Raw genomic sequence first — 25,829 nt, forward strand, 5'->3', positions numbered from 1 at the left:
AAGTAAACACTCAGGATTAAAATACATCTTTTAAAAATGCAATCATAAAGAGCATCTGTGTATGTCTGGAAAATCTAAAGTGCTTCTGTAGCTGTGATATTATTTCCAATATTACTGTATATGAGGTGTATAGCAGTAATCCTCAGAGCTGATTTTAAATATCCTGATAAAAATCAGATAATGCTAAACTGAAATTATAATCCAGTAGTATGATATACATTGTTAAATGTGTAGCTATCCATAATAACTACTTTTAATACTTTAATTATGGACTTTTACTTGTAACAAAGTATTCTATACACTGTGGTATTGTCTACTTTTACTTAAGTAAGGGATCTCAGTACTGAAATTTATCATTTCTTTATATATATAAAGCTACTGTAGCATCTTAAGTCTCCACAGAATTAGTCCACCGATTCATTTACATCCCATTTACCTGCCAAAATTCAGGGTTTTCTCTTTGATTTCTGTCTTTGTGAGAAATCACCAAAGATTCACAGAAACTGTTCTGACATGTTAAAATAGCACACTGACTGTAATTTTTTTTAAGTGTTAGGCAGCTAACATAAAAACACTTATTTTTGAAAAGCACCTTGGAAAGCACCTTCCTTCTGTTTGGCTTTTCCGATTAAGGTGTTTTGCTACTGTATTTTTCTGGTGCTGCTACTATTGTTAGGCTTGTAATCATTGTTATTTGTGTGGGTGAGCGCTTCTGCTGTCACCGTCAGTCATTAACATCAGGCACAATGGGCGCTGACAGATGAAAGAAGCAAATTAATTCAAGACTGATATTAGATTTTGAAGTGTTATCATCTTGGCATGAGCAGACCATATTCTTGGAATCTGCTATTTCATTGCAAATGTGGCCAGACTTAGAAGATAAACAACAAACGTGAACAACAAAAATGAACAGGAAACTTTTTTCTTCAGTCATTCTGCTATATACAAGTAGCATCAGTATGTTTATCAAAACTTTGAAAGATAAAATGTATGAGGTCAGAAAGGCTAATGTTCTCTGGCAGTAAATTATTTTCTCTGCTGTGGGTTTGATTTTTACACGTTCAAGCAAATAAACGTCCCGGCACATGAATATTTCTTTAATATGCTTTACATCAAAAACACTTGAGAAAGAAACCCCATCATTTTGTTCTTTAAAAGTGGAAGAACAAGCTAAAATGTGCTTTTAATGTACTACTTCATCAAGTGTCTCCACTCAGAATGGCACGAGACTCTATTATAACTCCCTCCCGCTATTTTGTCTTCATACTTCCAGTGTCTCTGTTCTGCTTCCCAAACTATTCCCAGTCCAAGTGATGCAGCTGATATGGGAGGGAGGCCATAGCTTTGTTCAGTCTCCAAAGAAACAGCAAGAGGTCTACACAGGCTGAAGCTGCCTTCCTCTTGTTAGGCGTTAGAACTACATAAGTAGTGAGCAGAAGGGAGCTGAGTTTATTTACTACGATAATGTATATCTTAGATTTTTGCTTTGGTTTCAGCAGAAATCCTAACAAACTGTTCAGACAGAATTTTATGAATTAATGAAGAAAGGAAAATGTCTGGTGCTATATTTACTGCTGCACTATCATGGAAGTGAAAGTGTTGTGGTCAGATGAGACCAAAATCGAGCTCTTTGGCATCAACTCAACTCGCCGTGTTTGGAGGAGGAGGAATGCTGCCTATGATTCCAAAAACACCGTCCCCACTGTCAAAGATGGAAGTGGAAACATTATGCTTTGGGGGTGTTTTTCTGCCAAGGGGACAGGACAATTGCACCGCATCAAAGGGAGGATGGATGGGGCCATGTACCGTCAAATCTTGGGTGAGAATCTCCTTCCCTCAGTCAGGGCATTGAAAATGGGTCGTAGTTGGGTATTCCAGCATGACAATGATCCAAAACACACGGCCAAGGCAACAAAGGATTGGCTCAAGAAGAAGCATATTAAGGTCATGGAGTGGCCTAGTCAGTCTCCAGACCTTAATCCCATAGAAAATCTGTGGAGGGAGCTGAAGGTTCGAGTTGCCAAACATCAGCCATGAAACATTAATGACTTGGAGAGGATCTGCAAAGAGGAGTGGGTCAAAATCCCCCCTGAGATGTGTGCAAACCTTGTGGCAACAAAGGTTTTGCCACCAAGTACTAAAGCACGTTTTGCAAAGGGATCAAATACTTATTTCATTCATGAAAATGCAAATTACTTTATAATTTTTTCCCTGACTGTAGTTAGCATTCCTGGAAAAACCAGCAAGAGGAAGCCACACCTCCAAAATACAACGCACACTGCAACGTGCGCTAGTGACAGATTTCAGGAAAATAACAAATGCGCCCCTAATAAAACAAAATTGATAAATTATTTGTCCAGCAGAAATATGGTGGAAATACACCATGACGTCACTTTTCAGCTCCTTTTGTTCTCTTAATTGCCGCTATTGTTCAAAAGCCAGAAATTCTGGTTTTACTTCTTGCAGTATCCATCTTCTTTTTGTTATAATTTTCTTGAATATGGTCTCTGTTTGTGACCGAAAGCTGCTGTAAAAACAGTGTGTTGACATGTCAGCCTGCCTGACCTTGTGGGAAACTCTTAGCTCACGCATTGAGTGCACGGGCAGAGTGCGCACAAGTAGGAAGTAGGTTGACAGGCAGGTAGGCCATCCAGTAGTTTTGCTTAGGATGAGTAAAATTATTGGTCAGGCTATTTTCAGCCCTGCTGCTGCCACAGATGATGGATTTCTTTCTTTATGTTCTCAGTGCATTTAATGTTTTCATTGCCATCGGGATGAAAAGAGAATTTCAAGAAATGCTTCTGAAATGAATCACCAGCCCTGCCTTTAAGCTGCTGACTCTAGCTCCATGTACTGTAGCATTTAGACATGTTAATGGTATCAATTTTCTCATCTGACTTGTGACAAGGAAGTGGATAAGCGTACTGCCCAAAATGTCAAACTGTTTCTTTAAGTCTTGCATTGCTATCCCAGCAAGGGCTCCTAATCCATATGCATCCCCTTTACAGAAAATGATTATGGGTAATAGCAGGGTTGAGCAGACACCAATCATCTGAAATGATCACTGAATCTGTCACGTTTTCTTTTTGTGAGTGCAGAACTGAAGCTTTAGTAATATAGTGCATGGGTGGGCACTGGGTTTTTTCATAAATCCTTTAAAACAAAGTGAAAAATGATTCTATTATAAATTGCAAGTATGTATGTAAGTAGTATAAATATAAAAATAAAACACACACATATATATATATATATATATATATATATATATATATATGTATAAACACAGGAGCATCTGCAGTAACTCAAATCTGCATTCTGTCTCAATAATGAAATTTGAAAGAAAGCCCTTGAGAGATTAGCAATTCCCCTTTGCCAGCAGATGTTTGTGAAATGAAAGAGTTTCAAAGAGAAAGTACCAGGGGAGGGATGGAGAGGCAGGGCAAGAAAACAGCCAAAGTGTAATCTTGAGATGAAGGGAAAATATTTGGATTCCCTCTACATTTGTGCGGTGGGGGTAAGAGGACAATGGATAAGGCTGATTTCTACATTGTAAATGTATTAGAGTGCAATCCCCCAGCAGAGGAGTGCTGCATCAGGATCAGGACTTAAACAATGTCGCCTTGCCTTTATCTCACCGCCACACTCTCTGACAGACCTGCTGGAATTGACTCGCAGTCTGTTATTCCCAACAGCCTGAATCACAAACAGCTCCCTCTCATTCAAGAGCAGGTTCATTACTGTTTGAAATGTGCTCAGATTCAACTATACACTGCTCTTATACTGTATTCCCAGCCTTGCGTGACACATCATAATTTAGTTTACACAGTGTTGTAGTGTTTTTTGTGTGATGTTTAGCAATAAAATGCGTGTAAATTTAACTTTATGATATCCTTTGGCCAACCTTGACCTTCAGCTATGATAAAGCATCAAACAACACAGAGAAATATGAGAAAGAAATTGCTTCAAGATGGGGCGATACAATCTTCTGTTTGCCCTCTGTGCAAATTCAACTAAAAGAACAATTGTTAAAGACCTCCACTTTGTTGGACCAAACCTGTCACATCTGATAAAGCTCACTGTGATCCTGTGGGCGACCCAGGGATGCAGGGAGACTGGGAGATTGGCTAGTGCCAAACTCGAGTGACACTGAAAAACACCTTTCATTCCACGCTCACCAGCTGATTATTTCAAAGTGGAAAAAAAAAAATAGATGTCACACCCTTAAAGTCAGCAGACCCCTAAATCAAACAATATTGTACCTGTGAAAATCAGCTCCAAAGGCAGACTTCACTACAATCTGGCAGCAGCATTCACTGGAACACCTTGGACTTTAATGATGGCCATGAAACCACAGATGAGCAAGTGAAGACTTCCAGTGTTGAAGCATGAATGAACACATTAGCGTCTGCTGACAGATGAGTCTTAATTGTTACCTCTGGCAAATGGGACTTCACACAAGAGAACAAAAGCTCTCCTAGCAGCCTCCTGTTTGATGCAATGTGACGATGACCTTGCTGCAATGCACCCACCACGAGATCCTTAAGAGTTTATCTTGACAGACTCCCAAAGACCGTCTCTCAGGTGTCTCGCTGATAGACCAATTCATTTAACTCTGTCACGAACCAGGGCTTTAGAGGCTGCTGCTTGATGAATCTCTATTGTTACTCTGCCAGTCTGGCTGTTTGCACTCCTTGAGGCAAGCTACATTACTGTTTCAATAGCTTTTAGACTGTTATGATTTAAAAAAGGCACTATTTTCACTGAGCATTGTCCTAAATGCAGTTTCATGGCAACAATAATGATATGCACTGCTGGATAAATGGAACAGGGACTGCTTGAAGTGATCAGTGCTTATTATATAAATTTAAGACTTACTTATTTTTTCACCATATTGCATTAAACTGAATCTATAGCTATTTAAAAACAAGGTCCACTTCCTCTTTTCTTGTCTTAGTAACGTGTATGATAAAAATGAGCTGTACTCAACACGTGTATTCGTTTTCTTGCTTAAAGTTGCATAAAAAGACCAATATTGTCCTTATGTGAATACTACATGAAACAGTAAAGGTTAGCTTAGCAGAAAGACTGACAGTGGTGGAAACAGTAAGGCAGCAAGGAAGAATCTGCCTCCAAAGCTCAATAAATGACACGTTATTGATCATTTGTTTTTATCTGTTCAGAAATATGAATGTCACTTGATTAGACTAGTAATTATTAAGTATCTAACACTGTAAAAAAAACACAGTTTAACATTTTTACAGTGTGTTTTTTTTTCACAAATTAAACAAATGTGATATAAAGTGTTAATTCGTGAGCTTCAGAGGTATATGACAGAGACAGGCTAGGTTAATTGTTTGATGAGTGGTATCAATATTCTCATTCCACTCTTGCCTAGAAATAAAATAAGATAAAATAAGCTTTTACTTTATGACTCAAATGTTATAAACAGCACTCTAATGGAAGTGTTTGAGTGAAATTTCCCCCACACCCACGAATGGCACCTTTGCATGCTAGAGGCTTTATATGGAAGCCAGAGCAGTTTGAAACCTTTTAAATCCAATGGCCACAAGCAACATGATGGGGGCAGGTTTCACACAGCACTGTATGATAGAGGCTTAGATGAATAAAAGATCCCAAGTCTGACATATCCAGTTTTCTCTGGTTGAGCCACTTCCACTCTGCACTATTTCCTTTTGATATTCACTTTAATCTGCTGCTTTGTCTCACTAAATCAATTTCCAGACAGTTAATTTTAATCAGTTAAGATGGGATATAGGAAAGTGCAAAGTCAACTTGCCTCAATTTGTCACCACCCTTCTTTGTAATACCCGGACAAATCACCACAAGCAGCTGTGTCTGGCCGTGCACACCCATCACCGAGCAGCTGGGCTCCCTCATTGCCAGGCAGGGAGTATGTGAGTGGTGTGAGTGGTCTTGCCTGGGTCAGCAGTGGGCATGTGGGTATTAGATGAGCCATTGATCCTTCCCAGCAGGCTCTTTCACCAGGCGATTCCTCCGCTCACACAGCCCCTCCCCCGTGCCATTGACTTTCTGCCATGATGTTCCACTGTCACGGCAGGACCTGACATTTAATGATCCTCTGATGGAGTAACATCACATTTATCACTTGCTGGCAGATGTGGTGGGGCGGAATCTGAGGGGTGAGACTAGGGCAAAACAAAAAAACAAACAATACAAGCCAGGAATAGCAGCTGCACTCCATCTGACAGCAGTGTTTGAGGACAAAGTCCCCAAAATGACTGTCTGCAAATGTCTTCTGCAGGAACAATGAATAGGACAGATAGTCAAACCCAGGTATGGTTCATAGGCCTTTGTGATTTATTTATTTATATTTTGGTCCTTCTGATACATCATGAAACTCCTCCTGTTAACAACTGTCCAAAAATTACTAAAACAATAACTTATCAAACACATTGCAGATAATTTTTAAGTCAGTCCATTAATATATTAATAATTTAAATGTTTCAATGTGATATTAGCTAAACTGCGTTTATCTGCTCTTGTGTGCATACCTGAACTGAGCTTGAGGGGACCTGTTGGTACCCGAGGCTTCGGGCCAGGTTCTGACAGAAATTTAGAAATTGTTAGGGTCCTGGTCAGGTTCAGACATGTAGGTCAGACGCTAGACTAGACAGCTGGACTGCTCAAATGTCTCCTTCTTTTAATGAAAAGGGGAAAAACACCATACAACTGTGTCTAGCTTGGGTCTGGTTCCGCTGCCACACTCTCAGGCATGGGACGGGTTCAGACAGAAATACGCAACCCGATCCATGCTCTAAGCTGCAGTCATTAGCATGTCTGGTTAATTACAGACTAGCCTATAGCTTCCTACAGCAGCCAGTGAGCCCTGTTCATGGCTTGCACAGCCCCTGCGTGAAAGTTGGCCTTACAGTGAGAGCAGACAAAAGCAGGCAGGCCTATTCTTTTAACAAAATACCTTCATGTCAATGTAGCTACTGGGTTTTTGCTGTAATGTCAATCCTGTTTGAAAGTTATAAGTCCATGAAACAAAGCTGCCATTTGCCAGCTACAAATGTGAAGCCTTTTGTTTACCCCTGTATGAAATCAATGATCGATTGTTTCAAAATGTACTAATTTCAGGTGGTAAATTTGCATAAGTGCTGTTAGAGAATGGAAAAGTTGCCATGGGGGGTGGGGCAGTTTGTGAGGAATCATTGGTGTCTGAAATTAGACCATTTTAAAATACACTGAGTTTTTACTTCTGCATTGATAATTCAGGAAAAAGCCTGAAAGCACTTACAGGTTGGGCCTCTCACCTTACTGCTCTCTGTGGGAATAGCAAAGGAGAGAATATTCAATAATAGATATGGCAAGCTCTTATAAGGAAGACATCTGTGTCTGTGTGCGAGACATTTGAAAAAATACACAGAAGTAGTCAGAGGATACAAAACAGATGTATTCAACTGAAGCAAACTAAAAACCACAGTACTGAACCATCCAAAATGCTGTCTCTGGCCTGCGGTTTTATGAATATCAGAAATGAAAACCTTACATCCTGAAGTGATTCGCATATTATTTGGTGAGTACAAAAATATCCCAAGTGCACTTTTGCCTCGAGCAAATGATCTGACTTAACATTTGAAGGGAAAAATTTGCGCAGTAAGTTAAAATAGTGACTCTAAGGTCGAATAATTTTCCATCCCTATGTGTGGCATATTGCTGTACAAAAAACGTTGCCTAACTAATTTTGACCAAAGGAAAAAAGCTAAGGAAAAAAAAAGCTGTAAGAGCAGAATAAAATGAAAAAACAATGGTGAAGGACATTGGAAGAGATGTGTTAATTTACAAAAGTCTTGAAGAAGAGTTAATTAAGCCAGCTGAAGGAATGGAACAAAGCGCTGAGTCCTGGAGATGCAAAATATTTATTCATTAGCCCATTAATGTTTAATTCCCCTTTTCCCTGTTTTTAATATGGAGGAAAGCTTTGAACATTTGACCCAGCAGCAATGAAAAAAGAACTTGCTCAATGCTCTATTGGAGCAAGCTTGTATATTATTCAAATCAGATTATTGCAGCACTTGACTATTCCCTTTTAGTTTTGTAAAATTAAGACCATGCTGGGATTTTCAGGTGAGGAAACACATAGTTTGAGAACCAGCATTTGCTCAAGACAAATGAATACCTGACAGATTAAAGTCTCCAGCTACATGTCTGTTCTAATTCTGCACCAAATACCCATCACATTATACCTAACATTTCACTCTTCTGTAGGTAGTGCTCCTTCAACCCAACATGACGTGTCTGATGAAAGGATGGGGCTGGGCTGAGGAGGAAACAGTTGTGGGCTTGATTTGTCTGCAGCCTAATTATATGGCAACAAATGAGTTGCCAATCATGAGAATATATTGTCTGGTTTTATCTCAGGAACTCATCAAGTCAACCCAATTAAAAGCTGCAATGAGAAAGACATTGGCAGTGAACAGGGCTCTCATTCAGTTAATTCATGATTGCCAATTAAAATAGAATACCGTGCAAAGTTGTAAAGCTGTCAGGAGGGCCAAGCTAAATTATCCTTTTCCACTTTGAATGATAGATGTGTTCATTGCTCTCCCTTATCTTATTTATCCTCTGTGCGGAGAGGAGGGAAGGACAAAAGCATGAACAGTTTAAAGAGTGCCATTAATGAAGAAGGTTCTTCCTTTCAGTAAACTGAAATCTGCCAGTGAAGATTGTTTTACTTTTCCTGAACAAAAATTAAATACTGTGTGTTTGATGCCTGCAGAAGCCTAATTTGCTCTGTCGCCTAAAAAGTTTTTACATCGCAAATCTTTAATCATACTGAAATTCCTCTGCCATAGGTGTGTTAATATACATATCGAGACAGAGTCAAACGTATTGACAAAAATTTGCTGTTTATGTTAATGAAGTGCTTTCAGTGCCATTTAGATATGTCCACAACAGTTAAAGTGAAGCCAACTTATCCTGGTTGTGTCCTCTGCACCATTAGCCACTGTTGCCATACTATTGATGGCCTAATTAAAATGTGTCAGGCTGAAATATGTCACATTTTTAAAGGCTGAAATTGATAGCTCCCATTAATTTTCACTTTCTCAAAATGACCTTTAATTTTGCTTGCCAAATACAGGCTTGTCTCTACGCCGGCACACCCTCTCGTTCTCTCTTATGAAATAATATGTCAAACTGCTTTGACAACACAAAGGAAACTGACCATTCGCATATCGAAGCTCAAATTGAAGCTACTCAGATTTAAAATATCCATGAGAAAATGACACCAAACACCTTCCTTTTTCTGTTAATAACTCACCACTGATTTACTCCTGCCGTCTTCTTTGTCTAGTTCCTTGTGGAATTTGCTCACTTTTCCAGGTATCCCAGCATTTATATTTCCCCCTTGGGATTCTTTGTGAAAGCAAAACAACCGCCCTGTTCCAGAAGTGTCACTGCTGAGGTTTTCCTTGAACCAGGTAGAGGAAAAGTGATGTTTTCCATTTGGGCTCCAGTAGCCAAGAGTTTGTTCTCATCCTCAAGAGACTTGCTCTACAGGTCAGCAGATTAAAAAAAAAGAGTGCCACTAATGTCACCCGGCCAGGGAATCAATGGCATAGCGCAGGAAATGAAAGCCGTGACAGACACAGGCGACCACATCAGCTCCTGTCACCATGTGTCCGCTCAGAGTATTCTCTTCATCCTGGCAGCTGCCGGGGACCTGAGGGGGTCCTGTCAGCCGAAGCCGGTGTGGCCCGGGCACACTCCTGAACCATGGAAAACCCATGGGGGCCTTTCTCAAAAAGGCTTGCAGTGCTTCAGACACTCACACCAGCAGCTCAATCAACTTGTCTCTGGTATGAGTTTTGCTGCTGCGCCAGTGGAGAACTTTTCTAATTTCAAACCTGGGTTTGTTCTCCCATGAAAAAGCCTCAAAGTGTTAAAAGTTAGAAACTGAGGAAAATAAACCAAAATGAAGACTGGTCTTTATGTTTTGTGAATTGTAGGACCTTTTTGTGGTCACACTATTAATCAACAGAGCACATTGCTGCTTAATTTTTATTTTATATAGTGATTGCACCCATTTTTCAGACAATGGATTTAATCATAATTTTAAAATTGGTTCACACAAGTAGCACATGTAGTTTAGAATTATATCAGTGGCAAAACTCAAAATTCTACAATAAGTACATTTGAAACAATGGACCCATGACGTTTTTTTAAGAGGAAAGGATTAATAAATCCTTTTTGCTTTCATCTGCAAGAGGAGTCTGTGTAAGCTGTGTGCATGTGTGTGCGTGCGTGCGTGTGTGTGTGTGTTGGTTTAAGGTTTATAGTCTGCACCATACAGTCGACCATAGAGTAAATGTAGTGCTGTCTTAGGAATGTCCCAGAGTCTAATAAAGTGCTGGGCAGGAACAACCCAGTCTCACAACAAAATGTATAATAGCTACACTGGTCTGCAACACAAAAACTAGTAGTCTCACAATAGCACCTCCAAAATTGTGACATGGTAATGTATTCCTGGCAGCAAAAGCAAAAGATGGTGGCTGACATTCTTTAAACATGCTTAAGTTTAGGAACAGCAACTACATGATTGGCACTAGAGAACCTGGGTTTGGTTAAAACATTCTCAAATGAAAAGTACAACATCAGACATGATCTCCAGTTGTCTGCGTGAAAGTCACATGTTTGTTGGGCCCTTCCTTCCACACAGCCACCATCTTTCTAGTGTTTTTAACATTCCATACCATTCTCTGTCAACAGACATTACATGTTAGTTTCCTGATCTGCATTCCAGTCCGTTTGGTGGCGGTAGTACACCATTTTGTTGTGTGCCAATTGCTATAAAACAACAAAAAGAATAATATAAAGAAGGACACTGGGCTGTGATCCAAAAATCTTGCCATGTCACAATTTTACAGCCGTTATTGTGACATTACTAAAGGTGAATCCCAGTTCTCCTAACTTCAGCCATGTTTTCCTCACTTTTGTCTTTTCCTTACGTCTTTAAAACAAGTTTTAAATGGCATGAGACACCCTTTCCTCCGATCCCTCATGAGCATCCAATCACAATTAGATTTGTGATAAAGGGGTATGTGAATCCATAACACACTTCCACTAAGGACGCACTCGTGTATCTTTGGTTATTGCTCCTCCAGGTAGCCCCCTCGCTCCTCAGTCATTGCTCCTTAGAGCAGAAATAGGAGGTTTGGGACATTCTTTATCGTGTAGGATTGATCGAGGGCCGAGGAACCATAAAATGGGGATTCACCTTATGTTTTATGCTCTGAACCAACGTAGCTAGTCTACATTTTCATGTGAGGCTGAGCTGTCAGAGAACTGCTAATGCAACCCCACTCTAGTTAACATTCAGCCGCTTCCATGCAGTGTGGAAATGCTACACAGTGAACGTAGTAGTAGTGAAAAAGGGCTTTTTTAAGCATAATGTGCAACCCCACAAAATATTGTAGTATGAAATGCTCCTTACCCTTGGAAGGAACGCTCATTAGGTTACTAAATTACAAAAAAAACCCAACACTTTCCAGACTCATTAAATATCACATATTGCTCCTACTACAGCCCCATGAACACCACCTCCAGAAACTGAGCTATCTAAAGCTTGAGAGGCCTGTCATGCCCAGTTGTTGCTAAGCTATAATTAGACCATTGCTGTTCGGGGGAAGTGTTTAGCAAACAGTCATTTAAAGCAAAATGCCACAAGGGAAATCAACAATTTGCAAAAGACAGTCTAGACAGTTTCATCCATGATTCTCAAGCAACACAGGTGCTTTTATAATTATGCTTTTTAATCCTAAAAGTTTAGCTATTCCGTTACAAGGCAGCATCAGGAACCAGCATCATTTTAACAGACTGACATATTCCACAGTTGACAGCTAATATTTATCCTTGCTTGCCCATTGTGAACACAATCTTCTGCTTTGGCTGTACAACCTATTACACTTTGTGCCTTTTAAAACAGCGCCTTACTTTATATTCATTTTCTGTGTTAAAGAAGTGCTGGTAGAAAAAATAACTTGTAATGTATTTTGTTCTGTTCGCCCTCCACCCACTGACTCAGCAAGAGTTCTTGGCTTGTACAATCCTATTCACATAAAGATTTAAAGAAAATTTAATGGGTAGAATAGAAACTCTTGGAGTTAATGAGAAACATTTTGAAATATGACCAATAAGAGGAAGAAGACCTGTTCTAGGCTGCTTCTCAGACTTTTCTGCTGGCATTCATTACCCAGTGTATTCCGTCAGCCCGGCTCCTCATGCGTGACTGTGTATTCCCATTTGGCACTTGTTGGTTGATCGAGTCCATTAGATTATCACTGTTCATTTCCTTTCCTTGAGATTGGGGACTCATTTCTGTCACCAGCAGGACAGTTCAGGCACCACAGGAGCACAGAATTCAGCTTGACAGGACTGCATTTGATTTTCAGGATCAGGACACTTTGCCTGATGCAAACACCACCTGGGCTGTTGGCTCTACTGTTGGTGTTCATGTATGTCTAGCAAGAAAAATAAAAAAAAGTGCTGCTTGTTTCCTTGTTAGAAGATGGCCCAAGAAACAAGAGGTGGGAAAAGGGATTTGGAAAGAAGAGGAGCAAAGCAGATGAAGGGATGGAGTATAACAAGCTCTTTGCCAACCAGGCAACCATGAGTGCTATTGCTCAGCTGGAGTGAATGCAACAGGCCTGGTTTTTTCAGCCTGACTACTGGAGCATGTGAACACACATCTTCCCCGCCATGGGAGAGGAGACTGTCATGACAAAGCCAATGCCGTTGCCTCTTTTTCTTCTTGTACTGTCCTTTCCTGCTACTCATCTGTGTCTCTGTCTCATCCTGTCCTCGTTTCTGTCTTGTTTCCTCTTGCTCACTGTTTGGCTCTTTTATTTCTTTCTCACCGTATATAACACAAGGTGACATTATTTCCCCTCTTTTTTTTCAGAATAGAAAGAAAAGCTTCTAGGTGATATGCAATCAAGATTGGCTGTCAAAAGCTTGGAACATTTGCTACTTTTCAGGAAAAGTTTAATTGAAAACCCTGGCTCTGGAGGTACAACAACTGGAAATAAATTCATATGAAATCTGAAATGTAAGTGTTCGGAAGCACCATTTCCCTCCCTGACAACATGCTGGACCTGCATCATTTGTTTGTTTTTGTTATTTAATTTATAGTCAAAATATCAAATAGAATTGTATAGCACTGGAGATGAGTTTAAGACATATTTTTCAAAGGTATAACTTATCAGCATGTGGGTTCTTTGATGGAGGAAGCATGCCTCATCAGCAGCAACACTTTTATGTGGTGTGCCATCAGACGTCTTCTCAAATGTTACTGGAGAGAGGATGTTTGAAATCATGGATAATAAGAGAAATACTGAAGGATGGACACAAAATTTGTCCTTTTTGAATGGGCAGTGTCTACGCTTAAATGTTGAATGAATAATTTAGATGAGCTGTTATGAGCTATTTAACACAACACTGTATGGTTAACCTTGTTAAATTGCTTCCTAGAAGTCTGAGCTCATAGGCCAGTTTCAACTGGGATGGCGGGCTACCATACTCCAGTATATGTACTGGTATAATGCAAGAGAGAATAGAGAGAATGGACTGGTTTTGAAGAGCAGTACCTGCAATCTGCTAATCTTCCTGCCCTTTTTGCAGGACTGTTTTATTTCTTACTATTTTTAATTTTATACTTTTAAAGAATTTTCATTGTAGTCAGGCTTGCAATGTATGTGCTAATGCAAAGATGTGCTGCTGCAGTGTCTTACTTTCTAAATAATTGTTGGTAAGAAGGGCGCCCTTTTTAGCTTGAGCACCTCCCCCCCCCAAAAAAAAATATCTGTGTACAGCCCTGCAGCTACCTGTATGGCTACCCTGGATTTATGGCAGTTGCGATCGATTAAAAGGAATCCAGGTTTTAATAAAAAAATAAGCCTTAAAACATACTGTACATAGGTTTACATCTGTATTAAAATCCACATCATCTTCTTCATGTGTGCTTGGTGCTGCATATAGATAAATACACTTCTCCAGTTCAGAACAGTGCTGTCCTTCCTCAGGTATAAGATAGCATGCTGTTTGCTTATGAAACTGTAGTCACGTTCACTTTAAAGAAAAAAGTTGACATTTGATTGCAAATGGAGCCCTTTATGCATTGCTGTTGTTAGCCGCTTTAGCACTACATACTTGAGCTGCTTTCTGTCCCACCTGCTTTTTGCAACTCAGCATGAGTAGGCCAACATTTTGCCAGCAAAGTCCAGTCTGATTCAGACCTCAGAAGTGCTGTGACAGCCTAGCCAGTGAGTTGCCTAAGATATAATATCTTACATGATTAACTAGCCACATCTAAGTGTTTGGACTGAGCTTACAGAAAGACAGCATTGTTGAAATTTTTCCACCATGAAACTAGTTCAGACTTTGAATAACTGTTGCAAACTCTGTCAAAATCCACAAAATACCAAGATCTAGATGCCTCCTCTTTAAGTCTAGAAGAGGCGAGTGTTTGATACTCAGATTATAGATTTTGGGCCAGTGTGTCTTTCTGGTACAGTTTTTGAAACACTGAAGTTAAATTTAGAAAACTGCAGTAATTGCATTGCTATGCCTTGTGGCAGTCACACAGGTTGTGAACACAGCACAGATATATTGTTGCATTCTCAGATCTTGCTAGCAAATATTTTCTGACTTATGCACCCAGCAGATGTTTAGCAACCTTATTCATTTAAAGCTGTGTTTCTGGCCACATGATCAATGTAAGGCCAATATTCCATCTCCTTTTTAGTGTCTGCCAACTCCTGAGTGAAATATTTAGCTCTTAAGCTGCTAAATGTTCCACTATGTTCACCAGTTAGTTGATAACTGTTTCTGTCTGGTGCTGAACAGCTAGTGTATAGAGGGTTTTTGGGGATTTTTCACTAAAAACAGCAGCCTGTTGTGGCCAAAAAGGTGTGAGTGAACCAAAACAGAAAAGTTTGGGGACAAACAGCTGAACACTGAGCTGAAACTTGCTATAAATTAACCTAGAGCTGACTTTAGTTGCAGATTCAGGTGATAATTCACTTTTAACAACCCCTGTTACATTGTTTTCATATTGTAATTTGATACATTGTTATATCTCTTTAATTAAAAACAACTTAAACAAAACTCTGCTAATATGCTATGCAGTAATGTGTGCACACAGCAGCATTAGGTATTCACTTGGACTCATGAGTCTGATGCCCTGATCGCCACCAAATCCAATATTCACTCTCTTTTAAACTCTACTTGAATTTCACCCATCTCCCAAGAAAAGTATCTGACTCTAGCTGCTCCAACTTTGTCTCTCTGCATTTGGCACTCTACTTGTAGTTTGCCATGGGTTTTTCAGAGGTTTTTAGCTGAAAACAAAGCAGCAGCCTGCTGGCAATGACCATTAGGTTTATGAGAGCTGGGTTTGTGGGCCACACAACTAAAGCAGTAAGTTTAAAATGAGTTTAAAAGCCCCATAGAGCTAAGAAGCGGCAGGTCGGGGGATAATTCTCTCATTTGTCAAACCAGATCACATGTAGTTATCTTTCTGTTGTTGATACAAAAATACTGATTAATGAAGCTTTAAATATTGCAAATTATTTTGGGTCACTGACAAGTGAATGACAACCACAAAAAGACACTATGTAGCATTTAACCCTGGGTTTCCAAAGTCTCACTTCCATGCAGTGTGTCTTACAGTATATTATAGTGGCTATGTTGTCATGGGAGATCCCCCCTGACAGCCTCATTTCCCTTTTGTAGAGATTTTGTACTGTAGCTGCAGTGCCACCACGGCTCTCCTGCTCTGTGAGACACAGACCACATAATGCTAGCACGTTGGTGTGTCATTAGGATTCGGATCAGGATGCCGTCGGAGTCGACACAAACTGAGGTGAATGAACATGTCTGTCTGCAGTGAGATGTTTCTCTTTCAGAACCTGCTGTGACGCGTCTGGAGGGAAATTGCTGAGAGTGACCCGTGTACTTGTCTGTTATCTAACCCTCTTCTCAATCTCAAGTATTTACATAGATTTTTTCCCTCTTGGCTTCTCTGTCTCCATCTTCTTCAGGAAGAATAAATGTCCCTCTACTTGTAGATGCACTTTGCAGAAGTGATATTGCCTGACACTATATGAAACATGTCACGGGTTCATGATAAACTTTCAGTAACATTGATTATTTGCACAGATGCAGAAGATTGTCCTTGAGGAATGACTGTCTCTGCAGTGTTGGCAGACAGTGCCACCAACCACCAAGTCATAATTTTGCTTGCAGGCAAAATTGCATCTGCAAGCATGACAATATTTTCAACACACTGTATATCAATTAAGACAATTTATATATGAAGGGCATGTGCAGAGGTTCTGTGCGCTGCTTTGTGAGGAAATATGATGAAAAATAAGATATAAAGGGAGTATGCTTAATAAAACCCGTTACAGTAAATTATTCGAAGTCTCGAAGACCAGTTCTAAGCTGCAACTCAGCAAGATTGCCATTCCTCCACTGTAATCCATTTAACCCTCAGGGGAACAGGAGTGGTATGGGCTAAATTAGTGTCTGAATGAGGGCTTCTTGAATATGGCGGTTTCAACCAGTGAGGGATTGTATTTGCCTCCAGCTCCTGTGGCCTGACAGACAATGAGGATATGACCATCTGAATCGATACAGCCAATCCCCCATGATTAGGTCATCCATTAGTTCACTTGATCTTTTGACCCTCCTACATTGCATCTGATGAAAATGTAATCACTCAATACTTGCTGGATGATTAGGCTAAATCCCCGCTTCTCAAAGAGGAGGCATGGGAGTGTTTTGATGCAGCATATGCAAATAAGCTGGGCGTTTATATTTTGGTCGTCAGCTCCGTGGGTTTGTCCCCTTGAACATCAAGGCCCCCTCTGCTGCCTCTGATCTGGGAACTCCATGAAGTGAAATGCATGTTCAGAAACTGCGCTATGTAAAACCCACACTGGCTGAGAGAAACACTGGTCGTGATGTTTTTGAGTTTAACCAAAGGAAAGAAAATATCAATCAACAAAAAGAAAGAGACATTTTAACTTGTGTGAAAATGTCTCTGTGCAATTACGTAGAAGCAGAGAAAGAGTCAAAGATGAATTAGAACAGCCACTAAATGCAATTCAATTTGATGATAAATCAGGACCCCACTGTCACGATCGCGGTGTGAAAAAGGTCACTTGCTTTGAATCATTATTACCTCCACCAGCACTGAAGCAAAGGCCAATGGAATGTATTTGGATTCTATTTTTATAAGCTTAAAAACTTGAATCACAATTAATTAAACCGCATCTTTAAGGACATTTCCATATTTCACTGTGGATTTTCTGTGTCTGCCTAATAAGAACCAGATCACGTGTGGCCGTTCTGTCATTTATTGCTGTGCCTGCTTTGCGCAGTGCTGCTTTAAAGAGCGAACACATGTTATGACGGCTCTTTAGCTGCGAGTACAGCAGCATGTTTTCTTAAAATGTCCACTGGGGAAATCAATACCTTGTTCAGAGCTGAAATTGGCGAGTCAGTGTTACAATCATCTGTTTCCAATGACAGTGGAAGGTAGTTACCAGGATTATAATGCCGACCATCTTCTAGCAGGTCAGGATTAACACCACAAATCAATTTAGACATTTATTTCACTCTTATTAATCCTCTTATATATCCAAGCTTTGTATATGATTTATATCTAGTGATATCCAACCAAGCCTAGTTGCACCCTGAGGAGTACAGGAGTAGGGCCTCCCTCTGTGAGCCGCCATGTATTTATTTTTTGCTTAAGAGTGATGGCTTGAAATAAATAACAAAAGTAATGCATAAGCGGTGGAACAGTGGAGAGGTGTACAGCTTCAGCTTCTCCATCTGGTAGAACTTGCAAACTTGGCCAGACCTCCTAAACAGTGGCTGTTCTATTGTATGAACAACACCACCCAATTTAAAATCAGTTCAAATATACACATTTGGAACATGATTGGTGGAGTTGAGCAGTAAATACTAATTGCAGCTAACAAGATGCAGTACATAGAGGCAAAAATGAAAGCTGTTTGTCATATTTTATTAATGGTCCATAAGCTGCCACACTATTTGTTAACTGTTTCTATGCCTCTGTGTCAGCGACAGTCACGGCCAGAGGCATTATGTTTTCGTGTTATTCCGTCCGTATGACCTCACGTACACCCCATTCTTGTGAATTTGATTTAATGGTGGAGGCATACAACCGTAAAGCATTAATTCTAGTTTTTATTTTTATATGCATTAAATATTAAATTTCACAACATGGATAGCTATCTAATAAAAAACTAGGAGGCACACACCCATGAAGTGATAATTCTAGTTTTTGTTAGTCTGTGGACAAAAAAAAAAAAAACACAGGAGCAGACAACTGTAAGCCAGGGTAGCAGGAGTCAGGGCATCCTGTTGGGTGGCGTGATAAAGGTGGAGGAGGTGTACTGTAATATAGGCATGGTAGTTAAATGCTGGAGCCGGCCACAGGACCCGGAGGGAGTATGACATGGGACACATCACCGCAGGCATCTCCTGACTATGTATGATTGATGGGGAAGAGCTGACAAGCCGAGCTCCCAATGTCACTCTCCAATTAAATAACTCTCACAGCTGAACTGCTGCCTCGCCCCCTCCAGCAAAAAACCTCCCTCTTCTCCTCCCTTTCACCTCTCTCCCGATTATCACACACCCGCTGCACTCTGCACTCTGTTTCCATTCATCTTTGACTTCTTTTGTATTTTTTGTCAAGCTTTAAAGCTCTCCTTTTTTAATCTTCTTAGCATTATCCACCTTCAGCTTCCCTCTCTTTAGCTCCTTTCCTTTCCTTACAACAACATTATTCTTCCTCTTTTCAGTGTACTGTTAGCTCTTTTCCCTGTGCATTCTCTTGTGCCTCTAATTTCAGATTTGCTAACTGCTCTTCCAGGTATGACAGACAGAGGCTGCTCTTTCTATTAGTTTGGGTCACTGCGCCCTTCTGCACAGAGAAGAGAAAACAGCAGCCCTGTTGTATTGTTTTCTGCCTCAAAAATGCAAATAGCATGGAGAAAGTACAAAGAAGATATAATCCATTTGCAGCTAAAGCCCAGGACTGTTTTAAATGCAATGCAGTGTGGAAGCCTATACTGTAAATATGTGTGAATGAATTGTGCACAAAACAAACATCCAAGTTCAAGTTGTTTATTCTGGCAAGGTTTGAGGAGAGTGGTGCTTTATTCTGGCAAATGCATGAGAGGTCGGTGCATACTGTATATTTACTGTCACTAATTAGGAATGTAAATGTTTGGTTTGAAAGGCCTGTGAGTGTAGAGGTGCAGTAGTTTAGAAAGTCCAGCATCATCCTGCACCTTTCTGACACCACAGCGGCTCGATTTGCAGCTAATTGGATGAAAAACAAAACTGAATAGATATTGGTTTCTTTGTGGACTAAAATTTGATATTTATAAATTCAACCTGTAAAGGGTAAATTATACAGGAAAAGCTAAATTAAGGAAAAATATCCACCTTGTATAAAAATATACACAAGATGCAACCTTTCGCAAAGCCATTAAACGGGTGGGGGGTGAATTGAATTGTATCGATTTTCTTTTCAGCAGCACGGCGATCATTAAACGGTGCACATGCCATCTGCTGCCAAAATCTTGGCAGGTTTGAAAATTCGGTTCTTCATTCCCTCTGCCAGAAACGCTGTATGTGTTTCTGGCTCCCTCCTCACCAACTTATTTCGGTCAAACTATTTCGATGGATTCTCTCAAGTCGAGTCAGCGACGATTTGGCTCAGACAAGAGCCGCTTCCCGCCTCGTCCTATGCCCTGACTTCTGGCTGCTGCGCGTCCCCCGATGCCTATGTAAGAGAGAGATAGATACATACTCAGAACCCTGCAGCTGGGGTTCCCTGCACAGAGGCAGCACTGCGCAAGATACACTCACACACACAGCAGAGAGAGAGAGAGAGAGAGAGAATCAGAATCAGACTTCCCACATCTGCGCCAAGGGTGAGCATTTACGCGCGATCCAGGAGCCGATCTCCGGCACCCCTGCTCTGCCATCAGGACTAATTTCATCATGAAAACTTTTAAAGTCTATATCTGACATAAGCTCTCTTTTTCTCCGCGTGGTGCCTGGAGAGAAAAAAGCTCAACTTTTGCCACCTGGCACCATCTGTGCGGCCGTGAAGTTATTCCATCTTCTTTCGGTGAGTATTGATTTGAAGGCGCAGTGTGGACAGTTGTAGTCTTATGTTCAGTTTTTCATTCCCACAACGCATCTTGGTTAATTTATGGTTAATCTGCTTAAGCATTCTGTGCATTTTTGTCCCGTCGCTTATTCTGCCATTAGTATTCCTTGGACACAGGTTTTCTGCGGCGGTCGCTCACAAAGATGAGTCCTGTCGGCGTTTCCGTGCTGCCCGATTCCCGTCAGGTGCTTGTTTTCCACCTCCCCCTATCCTCTTCTGTTGTGTTTCTCTAAATCCTGAATATAGTAAGATGTTTAATCGATCTGTGTAGATGATGTTACCCAGTGGGAAGACGTGTCATCGATTCGGGAACAGGTGCGCCCTGCGAACTTTTTCTGCTCTGTGCAGGTGTTGACAGCTAGTACGCAATGATTGATACTTAACAGGAGGGTCAAGTCACTCGGGCCACATCCGTACGCTGGGCACTGCTGATTTATACTGCAAAGAGAGTCCATGAGTCACTGAGCGCAGGTGGAAAAATCTACAAACCCGAACTTGTTTTCAGTCAGAATAGGAATTTTAGGAATTAAATAGATCTGCCCTATTTCAGGTTAAGATACCCTCATATGTTTCGAGGAAATTCATGAAACTAAAAATAAGGGAATATGCTGACGCGTCCCAGAAACTGGCAGAATGTTCCACTTATTAAGGACAAAATATGCCTTTATGGACCAGTGCTTTTTTTGCAAGAGCAAATTAGATTTTCAGTAATGCATCAAATGATTTAGGATCTCTTTATTTGTTCATCTTGCATTGTTGTAGCCTGGAAGCCGAAGAGTCTCAGTGATGTGCAGTATGATGTTCACAACGCAGTAGTTATCCTAAGATTTCATGAGTTTATCTGCTGCTGCCAGGACAGGAAGGGATGTATTGCGTCTTTGAATGTGTGGAAACTAAGGTTGTTTTAAGTTTAAGAACTTTCTAAAAACATTATTCTAGATATAGTTTTTGCTTTTATCATGGGAAAGTGGATTTAAATCAGTCACTAGGACACAGTGGGATTCTTCTACCTAAGCATTTTCAATTGATCAGTTACTGTTTGGTCAACAGTGTTTTATCTGCAACTCGGGCATATTTTCAGGAGTGATTTAGCAAGAAAGGCAAATTCCTCTTTCCGTTAACATACAACATGCCTGTTAAACACTATAAGCAGGACAATCACTGCCATCTACAAGTACTGTTGCATGGGAAATGAGCACAGTGCCAGTCAGCTGCAAATCTACTAGCAAAGGATGTGAGATGAATTCAAATGAGAATCAGAAATATGTGAGTGGGGAGACCACCCTTCAGCCGGAGGACCCGGGTTCAACACCCGTCTGGTCTGTATGTAGGCTATTGGAAGTGTCCTTGACCCACTAGCTTCAGACCATATGCTCCAATTCCCTCAGAAAAGGGCAAACAAATAGAGACGGTTCCAGAAAAGTGTATGATGTGCCATGTTATTATTTATACAAACAATGCTCATATATACATATATAAACAAACTTCAGATATCACTGAAACACATAGGGTAAAAAACATCATGATCTAAATCCTGGTTTCCTTCAGCAAATTATGTAAAATTAAGGAGATTCTACTATATAATAGTAATGATAAGATTAATATGCAATATATATAATTGTACTATATAATATATACTGTAAACTAATTAACTGACACCTTACACTGCTATTATGAAGGGTCCAAACCATAACTGACTAAAGTTTTGCACAGTTTGTGTTATCTGACCCGTAAGTGAAGACACTGAACCAACAGAGTGATGGAGGAGAATATGGATCATAGGAAGCGTGTGATTGCTTACTGAGCACTGTAGCCTGGTAATCCTGTTGTGAGACTGGTAAATGGGATTAGGACACTGTGTGTAAGAGAAACAGAGCCGAGGGATGACTGGAAGGCTTTACATTCACAGCACTTAATTTAACATCATCGCTTTGACACTAGCCAACAGTGAGTCTGCCTTCCCCATAGGAACTCAGATATAGACCAGTTTGAAAGCCTGATATTGCTTAACCGAATAAACCAAATGGTGACAGATAGTTTAAAGATTAGGAAAAGCACTTCTTTGATTCTCTGCCAGGTGGAAAACTAGTTGAAGTATATAGAAAATATTCCACCAAAACACTGCCAGCGCTTTAAGGAAGCACCCTAGCTGTTCAACAGAAAGGTCAAAGTGCTTTTAAATGAACAATAGACTGTTTATATATCAGGTAGGTATCAGCGTAATCCTCATGTTTTTGCACATTTGTACCACTCCTCCAGGCTGTCTTCTTTACATTTGTTCCTAGTTTCTGGTTGCACATGTACAACTCAAGACATCAGGTCTGGTTTTCACTCAGCAACACCAATCCATGACAGCAGAGACAATCCACTATAGTAAACACATCTTTTTTTTTTATTTGGTTTTTGCCAACATTTTTTCAGTTTTCGGTCGCTTCATTGTCCTGGAGTGGAGTGTTTCCACATCATCACTGCACCGTGCTATGTTCTCCTTACTGTCAATCACCTGACACCAACAAGAGGAAGAAACACAGGCTCATGAAACACCCATGTCACATCCTGCTCTTTGTTTACCAGGAGAGCAGCTAATTTCAAGCTAGATTAGACCTTCTTTAAATGATAAAACATTAAAATGTCTTTAAAAATTGATTTCTCAGCAGCACGAATTGCCTGATAATTTGAACGAAGCAACTAGACGGTAAATCAGCAAAACTCATTTAAGAAAAAGCCTGTGTCTGTCTTACTGAGCACATGGCTGCACCCACAGCTACATTAGTGTTATCTTCAGTCACTATCTAACTCCCATCTCATCTAGTGCTCAGGGTTTAGCGAAATGAGAAGCATTAACTTGGACACTTGGCTGTAACTGACCCTGCACTGAGCCTCTCTTCACACAATAGCATTGCTGCAACCTGCCTTTCCAACTTGTGCTGCCCTGCAGCCAGATCTGCTCCACTTTCCACCTCTGCCATTAAACTGTCATACAGAGGCAGTGACACTGAAACTGTGCGTGCACGTTCATGTGCTGCGGCCTTGGTGTATGTTCTTGCTCTGTTCTAGTTCACATGAATGAAGAGTTTCATCCTCAGTCAATGTGTTGATTATGTTTCAGTTAATCATTTAGTCTGTGAAATTGGTCTTCATGCATCTTATATTGTTCAGCGAATAGTCCAAAGACCCAGAAATGTAGTTTACAAGATATGACAAATAAAATCAGGAAATCTTCACAACTTAGAGGCTGGAGTCGGACAATATTTGGCATTATTTCACTGTTTTTATTTGAAAAATGGTTGAAAACCGTAATTGAGAAAAATATTTGTTGATTGTTTTTCTCTCGGTTGTTTTAAGTTCTATTCAAATTAGAACCACAAGCAAATTGCAGTTTTACTGTCTTAGTCTGCTGGTTTGATCTTATACAAAAATAAAATAAATTAAAAAGTAAAAAAAAAAAACGGCAAACACAAAACCAAAAAGACTGGACATTTCATCGCAATGCATTTTGAAAATAAGCTTCATGCGTTCAGGATGCTTCTGACAATCATCTGCAGGGGTGACAATCATGCTGTAATGACTTTTCCATATTAAGCATTAGCACTAGTAATGACTTAGCCATGGAAAATACAACAAATCACTTCCACAGGATGTATGGATGCTGCTCTAGGGGGAACAGAGAGGAAGTAAAAGGATAACTTGAGAATCTGTGTAGGAAGAAACAGGTCGCTCTATGCCAAAGCAATCATGTTCCCTATCAGGGACCCTGCCAGTTTTCTGTATTGGGGAGAGAGACTGAGCGGTCACCAACAAAATAAATGTCCGTGTGGTCAAGATCTCAGTTTTCTAAACATCTGCTTTCAGAAGACCTCATGAAGTTTAAATGGCATTTCTGGGTCAGTATCATCTCGAGATGCTGCATAAGTTTGCCAGCTTCATTTGTGGAATGTTTTCAAGATCATCTGTTGAAGTCATTGTTACGTGTCAAATTAGACAGATAATACCAGCGATATTATGAAGTTTGTATAATTGCTCAACTACTCAGGACTACCAGGATGTGTTGTGACATGAAGAACATTATCTGTCAGGAGCTGATGCTTTTCTTTGCTTTGACGACTCATCATGCAACGGCATCCTGGGGGATCTGTCAGAGCATGACGATGGCGGGGAGACAGATCCCCTCGCATGTGCGCGGGCCAGCAAACAGACTGCAAACAGTAGAGGAGCGCTTTGGCCATCATGCTGCTGACAGCCCAGATTTATTTTTAAGCTTGGTGATGAGAGCCTGCCACACAGATCATGTGGCTCGTTAGTGTTGAGCCTCGCCACCATTATGCCATGATTGCAAACAAAGAAAATGTGGCAAAATAATGACCTTGGTGAGGTCAAGCCCACGTAATTGGAAGCCAGCTGAGTGGCGTTTGATTGTTATTCCACACAGCCACTGTTGTTTCATTCACTGTGACATCTCTTTGCTTATGTGCATTGAGAAGCCGGGTCACTTTTCCCTCCATTGTACCCTTATTAATATTTTGACCTCGCCCAATGTTTCTTTGGCAGGTGAGAGTGTGTATGTTCGTGTATGTGAAGGACAGGCTGATTGTATTCACTCTGTGTTCATTTCTGACCAATTTCTTTATGATTGCTCAAAAATGCCATTATCATTGCATCAGCAGGCACATTACTTGCTGTCTAAAGCAACAGCGGTCGCACAGACAATTGTGCTGACAGTACTTTTTCTGTTTTCTCCTCTGTTTTTGTCTCTCTCTCTCTCTCTGTTCTGATAGGTGCCAATTATACACCTGTGCTGAAGCCTCTCTCGGTCATCACTGACCCTGTTAACCGGCTTTAATGTCAACTCCCTTTCTCCAAAGTGGAAGGAATTACCCCCTTTTTAGTCTCCAGTCAGGAAAAAAAGAAGAGCAACACAGAAAAATGCAGAGCTTGATTCCTTCTCAACCCCTGTGCTCTTTTCAGCATCTGACTGTTCTTACTTTCTGGTGAAACACAGGGTGAGGACTGTGTGGATAAAACCCTAAGGGTTTTGACATTTCAGCTTTTCTGTCCTTTTATTTTTATTTTTTAAATTGTAGCTTCTCTCCTGGCCTGAGTGCTTTTTGGAGGGAGTCCAGATGATGGGGTGGTGTTGCTCAGCCAAATGTAGGGCCCTGTCTGTCCTGACACTCCTGCTTCCCCTGTGGGAGAGGTGCTGCTGGGGGCTGAATCCCACCTCTGGGGATCTGGAGAAGTCCCTACACTCTGATCGACACCCCTGGGAGGTCCTCAATAGGCACAGACGCAGCTGGGTATGGAACCAGTTCTTTGTACTGGAGGAGTACACAGGAAATGAACCACTCTATGTTGGCAAGGTAAGTGATATGTGGCTGTTTACAATTAGCAAAATACAGTACATTTGTAAAAAAAAAAAAAAAAACAAGAAAGTGTGATAAACTGATACACCCATTCACGTGTCCCCTTTTTGCAGATTTAGTGCACCTGTACAATGATACAATGATACACTTACCAATAGCCTCTTACCATAATGACCTGCAAAATCTGGGACACAGCAGAGTTT

At 40.6% G+C, this 25,829-nt stretch overlaps 1 long non-coding RNA gene across 2 annotated transcripts in view; it reads left to right on the forward strand.

The window, feature by feature from the left end:
• LOC109970139 (uncharacterized) overlaps positions 1-25,617 on the forward strand; it is a 56,390-nt gene extending 30,773 nt beyond the window's left edge. Inside the window, exons 5-6 of one of the 2 annotated variants that reach the window (XR_002276372.1) lie at positions 25,042-25,266; positions 25,348-25,617. This is a non-coding gene — a long non-coding RNA (uncharacterized LOC109970139). Of the gene's footprint in view, positions 1-25,041 lie in introns of both variants that reach the window. The other variant, XR_002276370.1, reaches the window with a different exon arrangement.
• The last annotated feature ends 212 nt before the right edge of the window (positions 25,618-25,829 follow it).

Source organism: Monopterus albus, unplaced genomic scaffold (genome assembly GCF_001952655.1).
Source record: "Monopterus albus unplaced genomic scaffold, M_albus_1.0 scaffold190.1, whole genome shotgun sequence".
Lineage (NCBI taxonomy): Eukaryota > Metazoa > Chordata > Actinopteri > Synbranchiformes > Synbranchidae > Monopterus > Monopterus albus.